This window comes from Dama dama, chromosome 12 (genome assembly GCF_033118175.1).
Source record: "Dama dama isolate Ldn47 chromosome 12, ASM3311817v1, whole genome shotgun sequence".
NCBI classification, from domain to species: domain Eukaryota; kingdom Metazoa; phylum Chordata; class Mammalia; order Artiodactyla; family Cervidae; genus Dama; species Dama dama.
This window is the reverse complement of record NC_083692.1, coordinates 66105120-66127558: the sequence shown is the minus strand read 5'-3', so window position 1 is coordinate 66127558 and position 22439 is coordinate 66105120.

Below are 22439 nucleotides of genomic sequence, written 5' to 3'. Positions count from 1 at the left end.
GGAATGCAAAGAGTTAAGGGGAGGCTGCTTTCAGCAGAAGAGAAAACCCAGCTCCCCATAGAAAGCTGCCGAGCTCTCTCCATTGTTTCACCTGGCTATAGGGTTTCTCTCTGAGACAAGGAATGGGCTCTAAAACTCTAGTAACTGGATCACTGGGAAAGGAGGTTTTTTTAAAAAAACCAGCTGACAGCTGAATAATAGGAATTACCAGGCAGGCCGCCCTGGGGTTACTGAGGTTTGTAACTCAACCCCTAGGGAGGGGTTAGATTGGAAACTGATTTATGTGTAAGGTGGGGGTCTTGGTGGAGAAGTCCATATTGCTCGACCCTCTTGCCTCTTAACTCCCTCTGGGAGGGATTGTGTGTGTAAGAAAGGCCAGGAACCTGGACGCGTGGTGTTCTTCCTCGGTGGACTTGCTCTAACAGAGTGAATTTATCCCTCTGTGCATTATTCCATCTGTGTGCAAAGGAAGTCTCTTCTGAGTTGTTGCAGAGAGGTGTGTGTGTGTGTGTGTGTATGTGTGTGTGTGTGTGTGTGTGTTTATGTATGCACGCGGCACAGAGGAGGGGCAAGAGGTTGGGGAGGGAGGGGAACCTAACAGAACAGAGTGGCTTCTTCTAATTGAATAAGCAAGTGGAGAGTCTTGATTTCCTAGTCACTGAACTCCCTCCTTACCAATCACTAGAGAGTGGGGTTCAAATCAAAAAAGCATTGCTAAAGAGAAAATATTTAGGAATTCCAAGACCGATGTAAAGGCAAATGCAGAGACTGAGGCTACCATGGGAAAGCCGAATGGAACTTAAAAGATTAGGTGAAGTTTGGGATCACATGCATTATGACAGTACACAGTTTTGTTTGGGGGAATACTCAAAAAATATTTGCTGAATGAGTGAATGAATGTGCCTCTCCACATCTAGAAAATAGAAACAGTCCTGTGTTTGAAGAGTGGGGAAAAAAGCTGCAGTGGAAGATTTTCCATGAATGCCCTATCTACATCGTCTTGGCTTAAATGTTTCTTCTCACCAGCAGAGCCTCCCCCTAAGAGGCACACCTGATGCCATCAACATCTTGATACCCTCAGACTATCCTCCACCAGATCTGGCACATGACGGAATTTACTAAGCTTATGGAGACAAATTTACAGAAAAACTATAAGCATGGCCCCCAGGAAGTGTTCTTGCCTCTTGCCCAGTCCAGCACCCAGCCTGCTCAGCCCATGGGGAAAAAAGTTGACTTTATCCTGCCAAGGAATGAAGAAATCCAATCAAAATACTCTTCCTTTCACTCTACTCCTCCCACGATGCATCCTCTTTTCTGGGCAAAGTTACATCAGTACATTAGTACATACGTCTCCTTGGGACTGGCATGAACATCTCAGAAATTTCCAACTGAGGCCAGAGTACAATCAATTGCTATCAAGGAAACCTGCCACCAGAAGCGCCAGGGACCTGTGCTTTCCAAGCTCAGAGCCTCTCAGTTTTTTAATCTGGTGTTCAAGAGGTGCTGGGCCAAGAAATGAGTTGGATCAGCTGTTTCTCAGCCAAACGCTCAACCCCCCGCTGTCCTGGAGTGGGAGAGGGCCACTATCTGAAAACGAGCCAGACGTTCACTTCCCCACGTGTGAGTTCACCAGACATTTGCTCAGCACCTGCCACGTGCTAGGCTCCACGCCAAGAGCTGGAGGTGCAGATAAATCCCTGCGGGGATCATTGAATATATCCGCACCCTTTCATCCCAAACATGAACCCTCATCTGCACACCTACACACAAGCTCAAAGAGAAACTGGGGGTAGGAGGAGGGTATGGCAGGAAGAGCTGCAAAACCACGAGGTAAGGGAAACTGGCCTTTCCAGGAAGGCTGAGCATCCCTAGAAGTGGTCTTGCCTTTCCATGCAGAGTATCCGGGAAATGCCCGATGCCCCACTATCATCAGGCCAAGTAGAAAGAATTCAGTTCCCAGCTCTGCCATCAACAAGTGACCTTCCAGCACTCACATTTACATCTTTGCCCCGACAGATTCAGAGGTGGCATAATTTAGGTAAACAGGCGGGCTGGGTAGGGATTAGGACTTTGGGGCAGCACCAACCTCTTATCCCAGTCCTGCCTGAGGTCCCTGGGCGCTAATCAAAACAATTCTCACCTGTTGAGCACCTACTGAATGCCAGGCACAGTTCATTTAATCCTAAACAATCCCAAGAGGATGTCTATCAACATTGGTGCCATTTTACATTCAAGGAAGCTGAGGTCACTTCTCCAAAGACAGGCAATAGAACCCTGATTTAAGGTCACATCTGTCTGGCATGAAAGCCAGTGCTCACATCCCCTACATCTACTGCCCAAAAGACACGCCCAGCCCCTCCCCACAGGCAAGATTCATCCCCCTTCCCCCTCAATAACACACTGTCCCCAGTGCCCCCAGAACTGGAAGGCCAAGCCAGAGGCAGCCTAGCGAGGTAAATTCCAGCCTCTCTCAGTTGCAGACACTCCCACCACCGCCACCACCTGCGGCAGAAGCGATTGCATCACCCGCAGGAAGCGGTCCAGCAGCCCAGCCTCAGCTCTGGGGCACATTTTCAGTTCCTGCTTCTATCCTTGCGTACATCGAGCACACTACCTTATCTTTTACTCCTGCGCTGGCCCTGTAGGTTCAGGCTAATGTGCATGTCTGGACAAGGGACTGTGATTTGTTACTCGGATGGGTTTGTAGGGATGTACTGGGGCCACTCACCCTTTTTCTGAACACTGCTGGATGGGGGAAAGTAAGTCAGGCTGAAGGGGCTTTCCCAGCCAAGGAACAATCAGAGATCCTGTAAACTCAAAGAAAAAGCCCTCTTGGATGCAGGAGACTAGTCCCAGGAACCACCGTTACCTCACCTCTGACTTTCTGTCTGGTCTGCGTGAGCTTCTCAGGTGGGCCAGAGAGGAAGGGGCTATAGAGCCTGCCAACACAGCTAGGATGTCTTAGGCCCATTAAACAGGCAGACACATGGCTCTGGGCTTTGCTGCTCTCTCTAAATGGTTATGGGATTTTCTGGAACTAAGGATAGATCCTTGCCCCCAAAGTTCCTCTTCTGCCCATCTTGGACTTCCTTTCCCTCTCCGCCAACTTCCTTTTCTCTATCTGCCATGCAGATTCTGTTTCCTTAATCTCTCGTCCTACACTGCTTTCCTTCTGCATTTGTCACCTCTCTCTGGCCTCACTTTGGGTCACAGCCACAGCAGTCAGCCTTCATGAGCTCATAAGATGCTCAGCATTTTAGTGGAGACATCCTGTGTGGAGGATGTGTACTGCTTTTCTAAAATTTATTTTTACTTTATGTTGTTTTACTTTTAATCATATATTATTTAATTATGTTCATAACCAGTCATTAAAGACAAAAAAGCAGAAAATACAGCAAAGCTGAAATAAACATGAATGAAAATTAATCTGTTGTTTCACTCTAAGATACTCTTTTCCATATGTCTAAGCTGCATTCATCCAAAGTCCTCATGTAGACCACTGAGTTGTCTCCAGTTCTAAAATGCTGGTCTGTCTCAGAGAAGGAATGGAAAAGGCTAGAGGCTGCTTCTTTTAATGTTATCATTCCCATTTGAAAATGATTTGCCTCCGTATGGGTGACATTTTAAACAGCTCCACAAGTGGGGTTATTACTGTCTCTTTACCCAGAGAGGTAGCTATGCTAAACCAGTGATCACTATATGGATCTCTCCCAGCTCTCAGATGTTCTCTGTACACAAACCTGACTTACTCCTTGGCAGGTGTTAGGACACAGAAATCATTGATTTGAGTAAATAGCAGGTTGTTCTTTTAGGACCAGCCCAGCCTTAAATTACCAACACTGGTTAACTTTGTTCAAAGAAATGTCAAACTGCGACATGAAATTAGGTAACGATAGGGCCATTTCAGTCTCTTTCCTAAGGATTCAGGGTCATCTTGAACCTGTTCTAGATGTGATAACTTCTAAGGGATAAAGGGGGAAGCCAAAGACCCTCAACTCTTTCCCCAGATCAGACCAGATTATGGAGCCTGTTTCAAGTTTGACAAACTTCTAAGCATTATCATCTGAGACTATGTAAACTTATGATCAAGAAACTTAAGTATTGGGGTCAATCCTGGTTTTCACAACTGGAGAAAAATATCAAAAATTCCCAGATGCTTCAGAGTAGAATTATTTTTTCCATCCTGATCGCTCTCACAATGAGGATATAAAATATACAAAACTGACCTCTGTATAAAGCCCCAGGCATAAATTCTTATTGACTTTAGGGAGAAACTACTTCCCAGCCTAATTCAGCTCCAAGACAGGATCACAGGCTATGACCTTCACTGTGCCTTTGGACTAGGTAAGCTCCCAGAAGAGGAGAATAAAACAATGTTGGGTTTAGAATGCAGTTCCTCTAAAAGGATCCCTGGAGTTTACCAGTTTCCTTGTCTGCAGGAAGGAAGTTTTTGCTTGAATGTTTGTTGTTCAAATATTCCCTGTAGGCAGAGAGCTTCTGTATTCCATTTCTTTGTGCTTGAAATAAAGTTTGTGTCATTATCTTTGAAATATCATTTTTAAAAAATTAGTCTTGTTTTAGAGATCTTGTTTTATTTGATCTCTTTTGATTCTTTGTTAATGAAGGGAGGTCTCTTCCTATTTCTACACATCCCCAACAGGTTTGACTGAAATCATTATTACTTCTCTGCAAAGAAATTATCTCCTTTACATTGAATATTTATTGAACACATACTGTGTACCTCTAACTATATGAGTGTTACAGAGGCTTGAAGAATAAGACACATTTCCTGCCTGCCTTCTCATTGCCTGTGCCAAATAGACTTTACTGAGATATAATTGAGTTATAATCACCTACCTCAAAATTCATCCACTTAAAGCAACAGTTCCCAACCTTTTTGGCACCAGGGACTGGTTTCACAGAGGATAATTTTTCCATGGACAAGGCAGTGGGGTAGATGGTTTCGAGGTGATTCAAACACATTACATTTACTGTGTGCTTTATTTCTATTATTATTACATCAGCTCCACCTCAGATCATCAGGCAATAGATCCCAGAAGTTGGGGACCCCTGATTTAAAGTATACAATCTAATGTTTCTTTAAAATACTCACAATTTAAGAACATTTTCATTACCCTCAAAATAAATCCTGTACCCTGATACCCTGTATCAGTCACTCCCCAGCCCAAGTAACCAAGTAACCACTGATCTACTTTCTGTCTCTATAAATTGGCCTATTCCTGACCCTTCAACAATGGAATCATATACTATGTTGTCTTTTGTAACTGGTCTATTTCACTTACAGTCATTCTAAGATTTATCCATGCTGTAGCATGTATCAGTACTTCATTCTTTTTGATGGCTGAATACTATTCCATTGCATGAATTTGTCACATTTATCTGTTCATTAGTTGATGTACATTTGAGTTGTATCCACCATTTGATATTATTAACATTCATGTAGAAGTTTTTGTTTAAATACCTGTTTTCCATCCCTTTGAGTGTATACCTGGAGTGTGCAATTGCTGGGTCAAGTAGTAAATTTATGTTTAATCTTTTGAAGAATCACTGTGGGTTTAATTTGCATTTAAGTAATAACTGATGCTTCACTGGAAGGTCTGATGCTGAAGCTGAAACTCCAATATTTTGGTCACCTGATGTGAAGAACTGAATCACTGGAAAAGACCCTGATGCTTGGAAAGATTGAAGGCAGGAGGAGAAGGAGATGAGGATGAGATGGTTGGATGGCATCACGGACCTGATGGACATGAGTTTGAGCAAGCTCTGGGAGTTGGTGACGGAGAGGGAAGCCTGGCCTGCTGCAGTTCATGGGGTCACAAAGATTCGGACACGACTGAGCGACTGAACTGAACTGAACTGAATGCTGTTAAATATATTTTCATGGGCTTTGAGCTTATTGGCCATTTGCATATCTTCCTTAAAGAAATGTCTATTCAAATCTTTTGCCCATTTTAAAATTGGGTTATGTGTCTTTTTATTGGCTGGCTTCCCTGGTAGCTCAGACAGTAAAGAATTCGCCTGTAACGTAGGAGACCCAGGTTTGCTCTCTGGATTGGAAAGATCCTCTGGAGAAGGAAATGACAACCCACTCTGGTATTCTTGCTTGGAAAATCCCATGGACCGAGCAGCCTGGTGGGCTACAGTGCATGGGGTTGCAAAGAGTCTTGCATGACTGAGCAACTAACTCTAACTTTCTGTAAGAATTCTTTGTATATTTTGGATACAAGTCCCTTATCAGATATATGATTTGCATATGTTTTCTCCTGTTCTGTTATCTTTTGACTTCTTGTTTTGACGATGTCATATACAGCACAAACATTTTTAATTTTGATGTAGTTCAATTTGTCTATTCTTTCTATATTGCTTATGCTTTTGGTGTCATATCTAAGAAACCATTACCTAACCTAAGGCCACAATGATTTACTCCTATGTTTTCTTCCAAGAGTTTTATAAGTTTTAGCTCTTACACTTAGGCCTAAGCTCCATTTTAACTAACTTTTGTATATAGTGTTCAAAAGGGGATTTAAGTTCATTTTTTTATGCATGGATAGCCAGTGGTCCCAGCATCATTTATTGAAAAGATTATTCTTTCTCCCATTGAATGGTGTTGGTCACTATGTTGTATTTCTCTTCCTTTCATGTATGTGTCTATCCTTTATTCCATTACCACACTATCTGAATTACTGTTGCTGTATAGTAACTTTTTAAATTGGGAGGTGTGAATCTTCCAACTTTTCTCCTGTTTTTCAAGATCATTTGGATATTCTTAGTCTCTTGTATTTCCATGTGAATTTCAGGATACATTTGTCAATTTCTGCAAAAAAGCCATCTGGGATTTTGATTGGAGATTGCATTGATCTGTAAATCAATTAGGAAGTATGGCCGTTTTAACAATATTAAGTCTTCTGATCGATTCATGACAATGGGATATCTTTCCATTCATTTATATATTTTTAAATTTCTTTCAACAATGTCTTACAGCTTTCAGTGTATGCTTCTGCACATTAAATTACTCCTGAGTATTTTACTTTTTTGCTGCTGCTATACATACAATTGTTTTCTTAATTTTATTTTTATATTGTTCATTTCTAGGGCATTGAAATACAATTAATTTTTCTATATTGATCTTGTATTCTACAATCTTACTGAATTCATTTATTTAGTCCAATAGTTTTTTTATTTTAAAGGCATCAGGCTTTTCTATGTACACTATTAGGTCATCTGTGAGTAAAGATAGTCTTACTTTTTCAAGGTCTGTATGTCTTTTATTTCTTTTTCTTGCCTAACGTCCCTGGCTAGAACTTCTAGTAAAATGTTGCACAGAAGTGACAAGAGTCTATTGTAAAGTAATTAGCCTCCAACTAATAAAAATAAATGAAAAAAAAAAAAAAGAAATAAATGATAAGAGTGAACATCTTTGTCATGTCCCTGATCTCAGGGCAAAAGCTCTTAGTCTTTCACTATTATGTGTGATGTTAGCTGTGGGGTTTTTGTAGATGCCCTTTATCGGGTTGAGGAAGTTCCCTTTCATCCCTAGTTTATTGAGTGTCTTTATCATGAAAATTTTTTAGATTTTACCAAATGCTTTTTTGTTTCTACTGAGATGTTCATGTGATTTTGTTCTTTATTTTATTGATATTGAGTTAGTTACTGATTGATTTTATGTATTAAACCAACCTTGCAACCTTACAAATTCCACTTCACGTATAATCATTTCTATATATCACTAATATTAGCTTGCCTGTCTTTTGCTTTGTTATAGGCTTTTGAGGAGGTAAAATTTACACAGAAGAAGAAATAGAGGACACTAACACCAACAGTATATAACCAAGTACTATAAGGTAGAGAGCATCAGTGCTATTCTAGTAAATATTTATTGTGTACCAACTATGTGGCAGGTATTGTGGTTTGGGGAGATAAAAGCTACAGGGGCCAAGGGGCCTTGGTGAGTGTGCCTCCCTGCCATTCTAGCCAGCATCTTCAAAGTCATCAAGACCCTCATTCCCACCCCTTCTCCACTCCAGTCATTCCCAGGGTCCAATGAAAAGAGGACCAGGACTCCTTGGGATTTAATTAGGTGGCCAGTGATAATGCTGTGACTCAGTTAAGAAGCCAAAATAACAGGGTAAGAACAAAGCTTTGGAGTCAGACAAATGGGGATTCAAATTCCAGCAAAGGCACCTACTGGTGATTTGGAACAAGTATATTAATCTCTCTGAACTTAGCTCCACCGTCTGTCAGATGGAGATAATTATAGCACTCATCCTCAGGTAGTTGTTGGGAAGTAGAAATTGTAATAAATTATATGAAACATCTAGCAGAGAGCTTTTGGTACATGTTAGATGCTCAACAAATCATAGCTATTACTATGCGTTCAGTACTGTGTGACAACCATAGTCCAGTAAAATAAAGTCCAGAAGAAGAATGAAAAAGTCATCAACCCTATTTTCAGAAGGTGCATGTTCCAGTTAGGGAGTCCAAGCTAGCACATATAAAATAACTGTAGCATTATAAAAACAGCATATAAGGTACCTAAAAATTCATTGTATAGAATAAGGAATAAATGAGGCTATAATATGTAAAATGCTTAATACCAAAGTGTTAAGTGACATATAATAAGTACTCAATACATGATAGTAGTTATTATTATTAATAGTTGCTTTTACCTTAAGAGTCTCTCTAGAACAGTGATTTTTCAAAGTGTGGTCTCTGGTTCAGCAGCATCAGGATCACACGGAACTTGTTAGAAATGCTAATAATTCTTTTTTTAAAAAAAATATTGATTGATTGATTGATTGATTGTGCTGGGTCTTCGTTGCTGCATGGGCTTTTCTCTAGTTGTGGCAAGTGGGGACTACTCTATCGTAGCGATACATGGACTTCTAATTGCAATGGCTTCACTTATGGATCACAGGCTGTAGGGCACATGGGCTTCAGTAGTTGCAGCTTCTGGGCTGTAGAGCACTGGCTTAATAATTGTGGTGCATGGGCTCAGCTGCTCTGAGGCATGTGGGATCTTTCCGGATCAGGAATCAAAACTGTGTCTCCTGCCTTAGCAGGTGGATTTTTTTACCACTGAGCCACCAGGGAAGCCCAGCTAATAATTCTTGATCTTCTCAGACTCACTGACTCAGAAACTCAGAGTGTGGGCCCAGCAGTCTGGGGTTTAATAAAGCCTCCAGGTGATTTGGATGCAGTGGTTTTCAATGGTAGGATTACCTGGGGAGCTTGAAAAAATCCCTACGCCTCTGCTCACCTGGGCATCCCAGATAGTGCTAGTGGTAAAGAACCTGTCTGCTGATGCAGGAGATGCAGGTCTGATCCCTGGGTCAGGAAGATCCCCTGGAGGAGGGCATGGCAACCCGCTCCAATATTCTTGCCTCGGAAATCCCATGGACAGAGGAACTTAACGGGCTACAGACCATGGGATCACAAAGAGTCAGACACAACTGAAGCGACTTAGCACGCATGCATGCTTCCCCTCAGACCATCCCCCCTAGGGAGGGGATCCAGGCCTTGGAATTTTGTAAAACTCTAGGTTATTCAAACAGACATCTGAAATTTGGAGCTACAACTCTGGATAGAGACTTGCATTAAAAAGGAGAAAAGAAGATTCAGCCTTCAAAATTAATAAATTTACTAATGCAGGTTATAGATAAAGTCCTAAAATGCCCCTTTTCCATCTATGCCCCCTCCTCCCAAATATGCCCTACAAGAAGAGAAAAACAAGAGAAAACAGAGCCACTTCCCTAACCTGAGGTTGAGCTAGTGGGTGTGGAACAATGTATGCTGCCCCTTTCCCTTAGGGTGACTGCCATCCCAGGGAACAGACACTGCAAGTTTGAACCTGATGTTCATTTTTAATCACCTGTGTTAATTCCTTCTGGAGGACTAGCAGGCGTCTGCCTTGAACTCAGAGGGTCTCACGTCATTCAAATCCTTACCTTATTCATGAAACCAGAAAAATCCTTCATCAGCCCCAATCGTGCACCACAGAAGCCTGATCCAGATTGTTCCAGCATGTAGCCTGTTGGCTGCATGTACGCTGCATGTACACCTTGCCTGATCTGGTGTATCTTTGATGCTTCCAAAGTCCAAGACTACTTCTCAGACAGAAAGAGAACTTGGTATGGAGGTCAGCCTATCAGAGTGAAATGGAAGCCAGGGTGGCCTAGAGCTCATTTATCAACCTATACAAGTGGTTGTGCAAGATACAGCCTCTGGAGGCAGCAGATATTTGCCCCTAGCCTTGCCAGCGATTATGAGGATAGCCACCAGTCTTCTTGGTTGGGCTTGCCAGTAAAGCAGAAGCTTCCTCTGCTACAGGCAGTTTTAGGGAAGTAGCTAGTTAGTAAAAGAAGGGTGGGGTTTGGAATCTCAGACAGGAAGAAATCCTGCTGTGTCCCTTATAAGTTACTTAACATTTTTGCATCCTAGTTTCTTCATCTGTTTTTAAAAACTGGGGATTAAAAATGAGATGACGCACATGCTCGTCCTTAGCCTGGTGTCGATAATATAGATGCTCAGAAAATGTTAGTTTCCCTTCCCTTTCCCAGAAAAGGGAAGGAGCAGCAGGGGTATGATAGGCCAGTCGCCTGAGTCTCCTCTATGACCTCCCAGAACCACCAGTGTCCCTGTAGCTCAGCATCTGTGTCTTTCAGAGCTACTGCTCATTAAAAACAGGATAAGATTTACATGTTAAATACCTCTTCAGTAGCTACCCAGCCAGGGCTGCAGCAAACCTGTGGTTTAATCCACTTTCAGTTACAATCTACATTCTCAGCACATAATTTAGAGACTCAAATAGCTGAGTATAAACTTTGTTTTAATTCCAAAATGATTATGATGTTACTCAAAAGTAATATGACAATCTTAGGACCCTATTTCTTTAATGGAGAGACAGTGCTTCCAGGCTGTACCCATTCCCATGAAAACTTGGGCTTTTTTTTTCCTGGACTTTCAATTTTGGGTTTGGGTTCACATTTCTCCTTTCCCTCACCAAGTCTAAGGCTGAATTTCTAATAGAAAGAAGAAAAGGAAGTAGAGGGAGAATGGACTGTTTTAAAAAGGAAACAGTTCTGTCCTTTAAATGCCCCCAGCCCACATGAACCCCACATGAACCCCACATTTCCAGCCCAGGAACCTGAACAAAAATAACACTAAGACTCTTGGGATAGTCCAGATGTTGTTCTTATTTGCATACATTTGCATACACTTATAAGCAACCGTGCAGAGTGAATTAATCAGGGCGTCCAGTGGTGACTGCAATCAACTCTAATATTACAAGCTGGCCTGTGAAACAGGTGGCATGACCACAGGCCAGGGCGGGACAGTGCCACAGCCCAGAAGCTCCTACTGCTCTTGGCGGGGAGCTCCCTGAAATGAGGCCAGAAACCCAGTGCCACAGAAACTGAGTGTTCTCTGTTAACCTCTCTACCCTCTTTACTTCCCCCTTTGCCCTGTTCCAGATCCAGATCCCTCTGTTCTTCCCTCTTCTCCCTCCGGGTCCAGGGAAGCCATGGCTCAGTGACTCCCTCCTGAAAGTACTGAGTAAAGGCAGGCCTGAGCCCCCATGGAACCTCAGACTGCAGGGAGGGCCTCAGTCTGGGAAGAGAGAACCTGCCAAGCACACATCCCTTTGGCAGTGCCTACATCCCCCCAAGAGAATACACACAGCACTTAGAGTAGGGCAGACATGCAGCGGCATGCCAGTAGCGTGGAGCCTTGTAAGGAAATCTCCTGGAAGGCAGGCAGAGGAGCAGACCCTGGTGGGCTGAAGGGTGGGGTTGAGGGGGCAGGATTTGGCCCTGATCCATTACACCTGACTTTTAAGTACACTATTATAGTGGCATTTTGTTTTCTCCTGCAGAGCCCTTTGTTCTCTGGCCATTGCTGACCAGCCTGGCTCCAGACAAAGCCAGACAGATTGTTCTAAAGTTTGAACTTCCACAGGCTCTCTGCATCTAATGAGCTGTCACTCAGAACTCTGTCCTAGAAGCCTGGCGGTGCCTGGAGGAAGCAGGAGGGGATAGCATGTGTGGCTGCATCCACAGCTGGGACTGAGCCTCCCATGGTAAGGAGGAAGTCTGAACTCTGGCCCCAAATTCCACTCTCAAGGAGCTCTGTGCCCTTAAGCTGTTGAGTTACCTGATCTCCTGAGGGCCGAGCCCAACCACGACTCGTGTCTCTAGATCCTACAAGACCCTCAGGCCAGAGCCACCCACACAGCATTGCGAAAGTTACCTTCTCTCTTCACAGGATTGTCCATACTTAGGCCAAGAAGTTAGGTGTTCATGCAGAATGACCTGAGAAGGGTCCCCAAAGCTCTCGGTTCCCATAGCCTGCTTAGAGGCCTGCAAATCCAACAGCTGGAATCCTTTCGGAGTATCAGAAGGTCTAGTTAAGATGCAGCAGTTGCTAGAAGAAAGGCTTGGAGAAAAGAGCTGAGGCCTCCCCTATAGAAGGTGCTCCAGTTCATCTGGGGTAAAGTTCAGCCACAACCTCCTCCTGAGGGCTAAGGGGTTTGTTTCCTCCTTTGACAAAAGCCACAGACCCAAATTTCCCGTTTTACTTCCCTCCACTTCCACATGGGGCTTCACACCCGACGCGTTCAGTTGGCCATCCTTGGACAAACTGCTTTAGTGCAGTGTGCCTTGTAAGTGATTAAAAGGAATCAGCAAGTGGGGTATGAAGCCTGCTAAGAAGGATGGTTGTTACAGCCACAAGGAGGAGAAAGACAGGTGCATGTTCACAACCCCTCATCCAAAATTCTGAAATGCTCCAAAATCTTAAAGAAACAAGCAAAAAACCACTTGGCATCAAAGCCTATTAAAATGATGTGAAGCTATTCATGATTTCTATCCCACTTAGGGTGATTAATACTATATTTTTTTCTGCCAAATTAGCAAAGTATTTACAAATGGAGTGCTGGCGCAGACCCTGTGTGGTAAAAAAAAAAAAAAAAAAACCCATGGTATATGCACCATATTATCTGGCCCCAAGGGTACAGATAAGAGATTATAAACACATATAGAAAACTATTACAGGTGGAGAAGAAACAGGAGCCTATATAGACTATGTTAAGAAAGTAGGCTGTTCACTACATTACAAAAGAAAGAAAGAAAGCAGACTATGACTCTGACCTGCTGAATTCAAATTTCTAGCAGTGAAAGTACAGAGTCCTAACCACTGGACCTCAGGGGCATTCCTGATTTCATTGGTTTCAATCAAAAAGTGCAATATATCAGACCTCAAGCTACTGGACAGATTTAATGCCTAAGAACATTTGACAAGAGAGAGAGCTGGGAGGCACAAAAACATAGAGAAATATGGATGAAACTGACATCTGTGTGATCCAGAGGAATATGCTGCTGGGGTCCTCACTTTTCTTCTCTCCCTTCTAATGGAATTTGCTGGAGAGGAAGAAATCACCATTGTGTCAAGGCCAGTGTAGACGTTTTCCCATAGTCAAAGAGGGCCCACGATGGGCCTTGGGGAGGCTTGGAGAAATGAGCTAGAAGAAGGGGCATAGAGGGCGGTGTGCGAAGACTCAGATGTGGATCCTTCTTGTAAAGGGAGGTGCAAACAGAGAGGACCCAGAAAGGGGCCACGTGTAACTCACTATGGGTTAGTCTTGGATTTTTGCCATTTCTAAACATGGAGTACTGCTCACTTCTTTCAGATCAGACCTGCTCCAAGGGGTACAGATTTTGGTACAATCTCAAATCTCACTCACACCCTGATGATGCAAGGGTGAGACCATCAGTCTCATCACTCAGTATCTGTGCAGGGTGGGACCACCATAGAATTGTGGGCTTTTAGATATGGAAGTTCCTTCCTTGGACCCAACACCTTCCCTTTAAGGTAAGCAAACACCAAACTCAAACCCAGCCCCAGTGTTCTCTGGAAGAGTCCATGGTGCTTCTCTTTTCCTGCAGGAGACAGCCTGAACAAGGACAGCTCCATAGTCCTCACAGAATCATCCCTGTACCCCCTCTGCAGGGCACAAAGGGCAAAGAGAAGAAAAGCAAATCCTCTGCCTGGGGTGGAGGGTGGAGGGCAAGAGGATTGGTTTTTCAGCTTTTGGGCCACCCTTAGAGGCCGGCAGGCAGGTTTGTATTCCTGGTAATTCAGTCTCAAGCATGATAGTGGGCCTGCAGGATGGGGGTCCAAAAGGTGCCACCCCAGAGTTAGGAAGGACGTGTGTCCAGGTTTGCCTAGGATAGTCCAAACATGTAATATATAATGGCTGCCCAGGCACAACTATTAAAAATGCCCCCTTTTACTACCTACCACTGTTATTATTTTAGACAATAATTTCTCTGGTCATCCTGGAGTAGCTCTGAGTTTCTGTCCGGTGTCTAGGTCTCCACTTTGGTGAGAGTTATGGAGAGAAACCCTTGGTGTAATCAGAAAATTGCCCTGCCAAGTTTTCCTCAGAATTTCTCTCTTTCTCCTCCACATGTCCAAGCTGTGTATGCTACTTCTGCTGAATCACTGACCCCACTGTACTGCAATTTTCTTTCCCGCTAGGCTGGGGGTGACTTGGGACAAAGATCCCACCTTATTTGGGACCCCCTTCCCCAGTTAGTGCCTGGCATGTAATAGTAAATGCCCAATAAGGATTTGCTGACTGAATGATTGAATAAAGAAATGGGAGTTGGACTGTGCCCTCACATTTGCCCCCATTACATACTATGTGACCTTCCAGCAGATAACTTCTCTGAACCTTGGTCTCTTCATCTGTCAATTGAGAGAGCTGCTTTGGAAGACCTCCAAGATCTCTTCTCATTCTGACATTTGGTGATTTTTTTTAACTCCCACCACAGACCAAAAAACTCCCGCCTCTGCAGGTGTTTCTTTGGTTTGAGATGTTAGCTGCTCACGTGCATGCGTGCGTACTAAGTCGCCTTTGTCATGTCCAACTCTTGGCTACCCCATGGACTGTAGCCTGCTAGGCTCCTCTGTCCATGGGATTCTCTAAGCAAGAATACTGGAGTGGGTTGCCATGCCCTCCTCCAGGGGATCTTCTCAACCCAGGGATTAAACCTGCGTCTCTTATGTCTCCTGCATTGGCAGGTGTGTTCTTTATCATTAGCGTCACATGGGAAGCCAGCTATTCAGATATCCCCTGTTAAAATGCACATCCACCACATGAGGAAGTTATAATAAAAAGTGCATCAACGTCACTGAGGAAAATTCTCTGGTGTTTATAATTAGATGGTCTCAGAGACAGGTGTCTGGAGGGAGGGGCCATAGGAGAGGTCTGTGTTGACGTGGATAGGAAAGAAAGTCTGAAGCAAGGTGAACTGTGTATTCTGGGGCTAATTGAGATTCTGCAAGAACAGGAGGCTAGGAGCCTGGGTAACTCGAACATAGGGGACATAAAGACATTGGGGAATTGTGGTCGAACAGAAAGTTGCCAGAGAAAACACCGTCAACTGCCTGTGTCTGTCTAGCAGAATAGCTGAACACGATGAGTCAGGCTGTGGAACAGACAGGCTGTGGATCTCAGAGCGGGCAAGGGCTGATAGCTTGCTCCCAGAAGGCAGACCAGGGAACTTGATGGGAGGCATCTCTGGGCGGCAGGCTGTCAGGATACAGGTTGGAGCCATTGACCTTCCACTGCGACACTTCATGGGACAGTCCTGGCATGGCTAAAACTGAGCAGAAGATAAAAAAGCCTGTCTCCCTCACCTTCCAGATTCCCCTCCACCCTGCACATGCGAGGAAAGAGTCAGACCCAAGGCAAGTGGCATCTTCCCAGGGTGCCTACTTTTGTCATTTGTGTAAGCGGTCACGTTCTCTCCCCCTCGCAGATAATTTTGCCATCAATACATTGGTATCACTTATTATTAGTCACTTGCCCTATGTAAATCACCTTTTTTTTTTTAACCCCAGGTACACTGGATTAATCATAATCCTTGGTCTATAACCCCCTTTCTTCACTGATCCATGCATGGTCCATCTTTGTGCTTATTTATGTTTAACTGTTTATTTCAAAATAATATAAGAAACTGTCATGAACACTCAGTGCTAGAACCAAAATATGGACTCCAGCTACCTCTACCTATGTGCTCCTCCTTCATCCTGCCCCCCTACTTGCCACCCACTACCCTCCACAGTTGTGGTTGCTTTCTTTTTATTTGCTCTCCAAGGCTGATAAAGTGTAACACTTACTACCAAGTTTACTCATCAGGACCGCAACCCAGTGCTTCTGATGTCTAACTGGCTGGATGTGATCATGCTTAGAGGAGCCCCAGTCTCAGTGGATGACATGTGTTCACAGCATCGTGGCTGGAGTCACTAATGTAATGAAGTTGCAATGAAGTCAGATTCCCCACAAATATAGTTCCTATTGTTTAAAAATTTTATGCAAGCCAGGGTTTCTCAGCCTTGGCAATACTGACATTTGGGGCTGGGTCATTTTTTGTTGAAAAGGGCTGTCCTATCCATTGGTGGATGTTCAGCAGTATACCTGGCCTTCACCTGCTATAGACGTCAGTAGCACCCAATCCCCCCTCCCCCGCACCCCCAACTCCCCTAGTTGTGACAGTCAAAGTCAAAAATGTCCCCTGAAGGAGGAGGCAAAATCACTACCCACGGAAAACCACCAACCTAGGCAAATATTTGGCAATCTTCAGTTCAACAAATTCGGCAGGTAAAATGTCCTTCCCTGAAAGAAAAGACATGCACATTTTGTGCTGTAAAGCCTTGCTTTGAAAAGTGTGTGTGGTCTTGAACCAGCAGCATGAACACCTGGGAGCTCATTAGAAATGCAGATGCTCAGGCCCCTCCCCAGACCCTACTGAGTCAAGATCTGCATTTTAACAAGATCCCCAGGTGATTTGTGTGCAATGAAGTGTGAGGAGGAACACTGCTGCAGAGATTACACAAACTGCACCCTGTGAGTAAAGTGGGCTCTGATGCAACGTTTCCCAACTAGGGAAGTTACTGTCATTTGAGGGGACAATGTTCTTGTTCATTGTTCTGTTGGGTTGTCCCCTGCTTTGCAGGACATCCTTGCCCCATCCCCTTTAAATGCACACACAGAGCTCGGTCTCCTAGGTGATTGCAGTTACCCTCACCCTCTAGATGCCCTCTGGGGACCAAAACTACCCCATGGTACAAACCCCCGGAGTGGAATGTTTCCCGAAGTATGGACAGTTTGTCCAACAGCAGGCTGCCTCAGTCTACAGATGAATCCAGGAGGCAAGGAAGGGCAGAAGTTAAAACATCACAACTCTCCACCACAGCCCCAGTTGGGGGAGGGTCCCGGCTGCCGAGCACTGGCCCTGGGGTGGAGGGTGGAGCTGGAGGAGGGGAGCAGGGGAGACATAGTCTTGGAGAGACAGAGCTGCAACTGCAGCCCAACCAGTCAGACCAGCTGGGGCAGTCCCCTCTGGTCCTGGCAGCCTTGGCAAGCTAGTCGGGATAAAGCAAATAAATGACAGCAGTTTGGCATCCGAGAGCTGTGTCTGAGGTGAAGAAGGGAATGCATCCAGGTAGGCGAGGTGCCCATTCTGTGCCCTGCGCTGCCCCCTTCTCACCTGGGATGGAGGAGAGGGATCTTCAGGCCCTTCCCAGAGCTGGCTGGAATACGTGGTTCCATAGCTGGGAAACCCGAGAGCCCCATGGAAGAGCTCCAGCTTCTAGACTACAGCTGGACGCCTGCCCTAAACGGGAGCTGAGAGGGCTGGGTTTGCCCTCCAACCTTGCCGTTTGCCAGGTGTAGGGGGTGAGGGCATCCATAGCCAGGTCTCCACACCTCCTCTAAGCTCCTACCTTTGTAACACCCGGCGCACTCTCTGTTGCCTAGGATGACACGTTAGGTATGCGGTTCCTTCTGCCTTGAAGTCACTTCCTCCCCTTCCCGTATCTTTTACTCATTTCCTAGGACCCCTCTTCTTACCTCCCCTTCCCTCAGCTCCCAGGAGGGGAAACTGCATTCTCTTTTGAGTTCCCCTAACTCCAGGCACATGCTGGGTTTTAGCTCATAAGCTGCCATATTATAGATTTTTTTTTTTTAAAGTACAGGACTTATGCAATTTTTCATATTTATATGACAATGTGTCCACACCTGTCAGGTATGGCACGTGACATGAAAGGCGTATTCAGTCTTTGTTGCATGAGTTAAGGACATCCTGGAGTGCTAGGTCTACCAAGGTCATGTCCTCGTGCTCACGCTTAGTTGCTCAGTTGTATCCAACTCTTTGCCACCCCACGGACTGCAGCCCACCAGGCTCTTCTGACTATGGAATTCTCCAGGCAAGAATACCGGAGTGGGTACCCATTCCCTTCTCCAGAGGATCTTCTCAACCCAGAGATCAAAGCTGGGTCTCCTGCATTGCAGGCAGGTTCTTTACCATCTGAGCTATGTGCACCTCCATCAGTCTGGGAATTCAAGGAAGAGCCAGAACTGTGACACCTCACATCATGGTTCTCTTTTTAAAAATATTTATTTTATTATTATTTTTGGCTGCATTGGGTTTTAGTTGCAGCATTCAGGATCTTTCACTGTGGCAAGTGGGCTTCTCTTGAGTTAAGGCACATGGGCTCAGTAGTGGTGGTGCCTGCGCTTAGCTGCCCCACAGTAGGTGGGATCTTAATTCCCCTACCAGGGATCGAACTCATGTCCCCTGCATTGGAAGGCAGATTCTCAACCACTGGACCACCAAGGAACCCGCACCGCATGGCTTTTACACCCCAGTGAGGGACACACTGCAGAACGCAGAGCCTTTGACTGCTCAGAGGAGCCAGCTGGTCCAATTTCTTTGTTTGCAGTTGAGGAAGAAACTGTCTCCCACAGATGGGAGGGCTGAGCCTCTTTCACACCTGTCTGTGAGGCGGCATCTTCCCCATGACAGCCGCCATAAGTAATGCACGTCCAGGGTCTGTTTGTCCCAGACACAAGGCTCTCAGTTGGTAGAAGCCAGCCTGTCAAATACCACAGCTCCCCTGGTGAAGTCACAAGGACCACAGCTGGCAGATGTCCCTGTCACTTTTCTTGGAATGCCCACTGCCTTCTCTAACTCCTTACAAAGGGTCTGGATGGAAAATCAGAGACAAGATCAGATTGATCTACTTTTGTCTTTAGCTGTTAGGAGATGGTTTTTCTAACTCTGCCTATTTCTGGATTCTTTCTCTCTCCTTCAGTTTGGGAACCTGTGTTGAAAGAAAGACATGGAAACTTCCCAGAAGCAACATGTCCTGAAGATCTCCCTGGAGAAAGGAAGTTTGTATGGTTCTGATCCGGCCCAAGAGCTTAGGGTTCTCATCACTGGCATGTTCAAGCCCAGGAGTGAGCCTGGGACCCTGAAATGTGAAGAATTTCTCTAACGTCGCTCTAGAAGTGGTCCAAGTTCAGTTTTTCCACTGGTTCTCAGTTTCAGAATTGACTTAAGAAAGGAAGAATGTTGACCAGTCCTGTGAGGACCCACACTTCCAAGCAATGATTGATCAGAAAAGGACAGCCTTTAGAGGAGCAAGAGGAGGTGGGAGCAGAGGTCAAATAACTTGTCACATCACTTAATTCTCTGAATCATCTCCCATCTAGCCATGGCCAGCTTTTACTGTGCAATCCAAACATTTCCATGCTTGGTTCCCACATTCAGCCAAACTAAGTTGTTTCCAATCATCTCATCCTGTCCCAGCCTGGGGCCCTCTGACCTCTGGTTATTTCTTGGAAAAGTATCGCATAACCCGGATCCACAGAATGTCTCCTACAGCTGGGCCCCTCAGAATGTCAGAAGCAAACTTTCCAGTCTGCACCATGCCCCAGGAGGCAACAACTGAGAAAGGGAGTGAGGAAGCCTTCCAGGTAGATAAGTAATGGGAGGTGGGGTATGTATAAATATAAGTATAAGTAATAGGAGGAGGTGCCCTACATACTCCATCCTCCTGTCAGTTTTCCCACACTGGTTGGCTCTGCCAAGAGCCATCCCAGTTGTTGTCCACCTAGCATGGCATCACTACCTCCTTGAATAAGGATGGACCAGTATGAAATTCATTCTTCAGGTCTCAATGCTATGGAGCCACCTGAACATGAATAATGAAAATTCCATTGGCTCTTCCATAGGCTCTCCAGACCCAAGGTCATGGATTAACACATACAGTGCTTTGTGTGAATTAGAGAAAGGAGGTCCCTCTAGGCATATTCCTTTTTAAAGTGCCTACTCTGAGTGAATGAAGCAGGAAAAAGCTTCTCCTTTTGTGCCTCGGGCCAGGCATTCTTGGGCATAGCATCATTTGGACAATTATATGTGAGGGCCTGAATCAACCTCACTTTCAAAGCCTCCCCCAGCTCACCTGAGTGTTTTCCAGAGCTCTGGCGCTCACCAACCAGTCCATTCCCTGCTGGCACCACCCAGTATTTGCCATGCTTGTCCCTTCTTGCTCTAGCTCCTTGGTTGAAGGCCTCTACCTCTGAGACCACTGGAGGATATTTCCCCTCTGCTGGAGCCTGCAGCAGGGTGCTGATGTGGCTCTAGAACGGGATCCAGGAATGGGCTCCCAGTGCTCTCAGAATGGCCGGAAATTGAAATGTTGGAGCTGGGTTGTGCCCTTGGCACTTGGGCCTGAAGACAGTGCTGCTGGAGGCCAGCATCACACAGTATCAATTTCTACAGCCTCTGCCTATCAGTCCTCTCTCTACAAAGCTGGGGTCCTTGGAGCCAGGTCAAGAAGGGCCACTGCCCAAGACAGATATCAAGTGGCCCTCCCCATTCCAGTTCTCCTCAAGCCTATGGTTCCACCATTCTTCTTCCTCAAAAACAAACAAAACTGCCTGCCAGGCACCCCATCCTTTTTTTTTTTTTTAATATCCAACATGTTGGAATAAGTGGAGGTTCCCACTCTTCATGATACTAGTTTCCTCCCCAAGAATTTGGCACCCAGAAGCTGAAGTTAATTAAACATAAACTTGGGTTGAAAGAATTCAACATAAATTAAGGTTGAATCCCTCAATTTAGAACTGAGGTTTGTGGCACCCAGAGCACTGGTCTAGAAGTAAGAGGCTGGCAGCATTCAGATCCTGTTCCGTTCTTCCTGTAATGGGTGACTCTCATTGCCACTTACTTCCTTGAGGTTGGATCACCTCCTGTATAAATTGAGTACAAGGATGAATATTTGGCAACTCTCTAAATTCTCCAAGACCTTCCTGTAGGGTAAAACTCTGGTCGGGCTAGTTCCAGATCAAAACAGCCTGCTTTTGCACTTCTTATTGATGACATAGCTTGTATCTTACCTGGTATCTTAATGGCCCTGCCATATGAATGCTTCTGTTCTTAGCTTGTGATCCATTCTGACCTTTTAGCTCTTTTCTGCTAGATGCAGAAAAGTTGATAACTGGTATCTTCTTGTTCACTATATGTATTTTTTGCATATATCAATGTGGAAATTCAGGATCAGGCAATTTCCAGTGATTTGAGAAGATCCATGAAAAGTAGGGTATTTTTTCCGAAAAGCAGAAGTAGAGTCCAGAAAGAAGTTTTCATGGAATTGGAGAGAAATCCAGCTCCTAGGAGAGTTCCCTAATACCTTGTCACAACAGCTACTGTGAGATGCAACTAGGCAGCAGTCAGTAGCTTCCAGCCCTTGGGTTAATGCATCTTCTCATCCTTCCTCCTGGCAACACAAAGATGGTCTGGATTATTATGCCTCCTCTTCATTGGTTCTTCTACCTCAGGACAACTCATCACTGGTAAATACAAGATGCAACCACTGCTCTGATTGGCTGATCTGTTGCTGGGGTAAAGGGCAGCATGGTGATGCTGCTTTGCCAGATGTGGTTTCCTTCAGGTCCTGAACACACACACCCTCATTCAGTCTCTCTTGACCTTCCTCCCATTCTCAGAAAGTCCCTCTCTCCTCCTGTGGTTGCACAGTAAACAAGCAGTTTGTCCAGGGTTCCCTGGAGACCCAGAGGTTTTCATCTTTGCAGTGTTTAGCCTGCTAAAGTAGGGTTTTGTATAACTCAAGAAGGCAAAGTTGGGGAATATCAGCCTTTGACAATCAAGAACACACACATCCCCCCCATGCCCAAGCAAGAGATTGTAGATTTTCTGACAACTAAACTAAACTAAACTGCCACTGATGCAGATAGGTATGACTTTGCACATAAACGTGTGAAAGTGAGAGGCTTGCTAGTCCCCAACTCCTACCACTTGCCACTGAACCTGAAATTCCATCATTAAGATTTATTCTGCTATGAATTTTCTCCCCCTGGGACCTACTGTTAAAATACAAAGAGCCAAACTCTGTTCTGAAAGATGTGTGAAAAAGCTTCTTTTTGGTCAAATAAGTCTAGAGATGCCAACATATTTTAGCATCCCCTGTGGTAGGCAGAATAACGGTCCCCAAAGATGAGCATGTCCTAATCCATGGAACCTGTGAATATGTCACCTTATGTGGCAAAACAA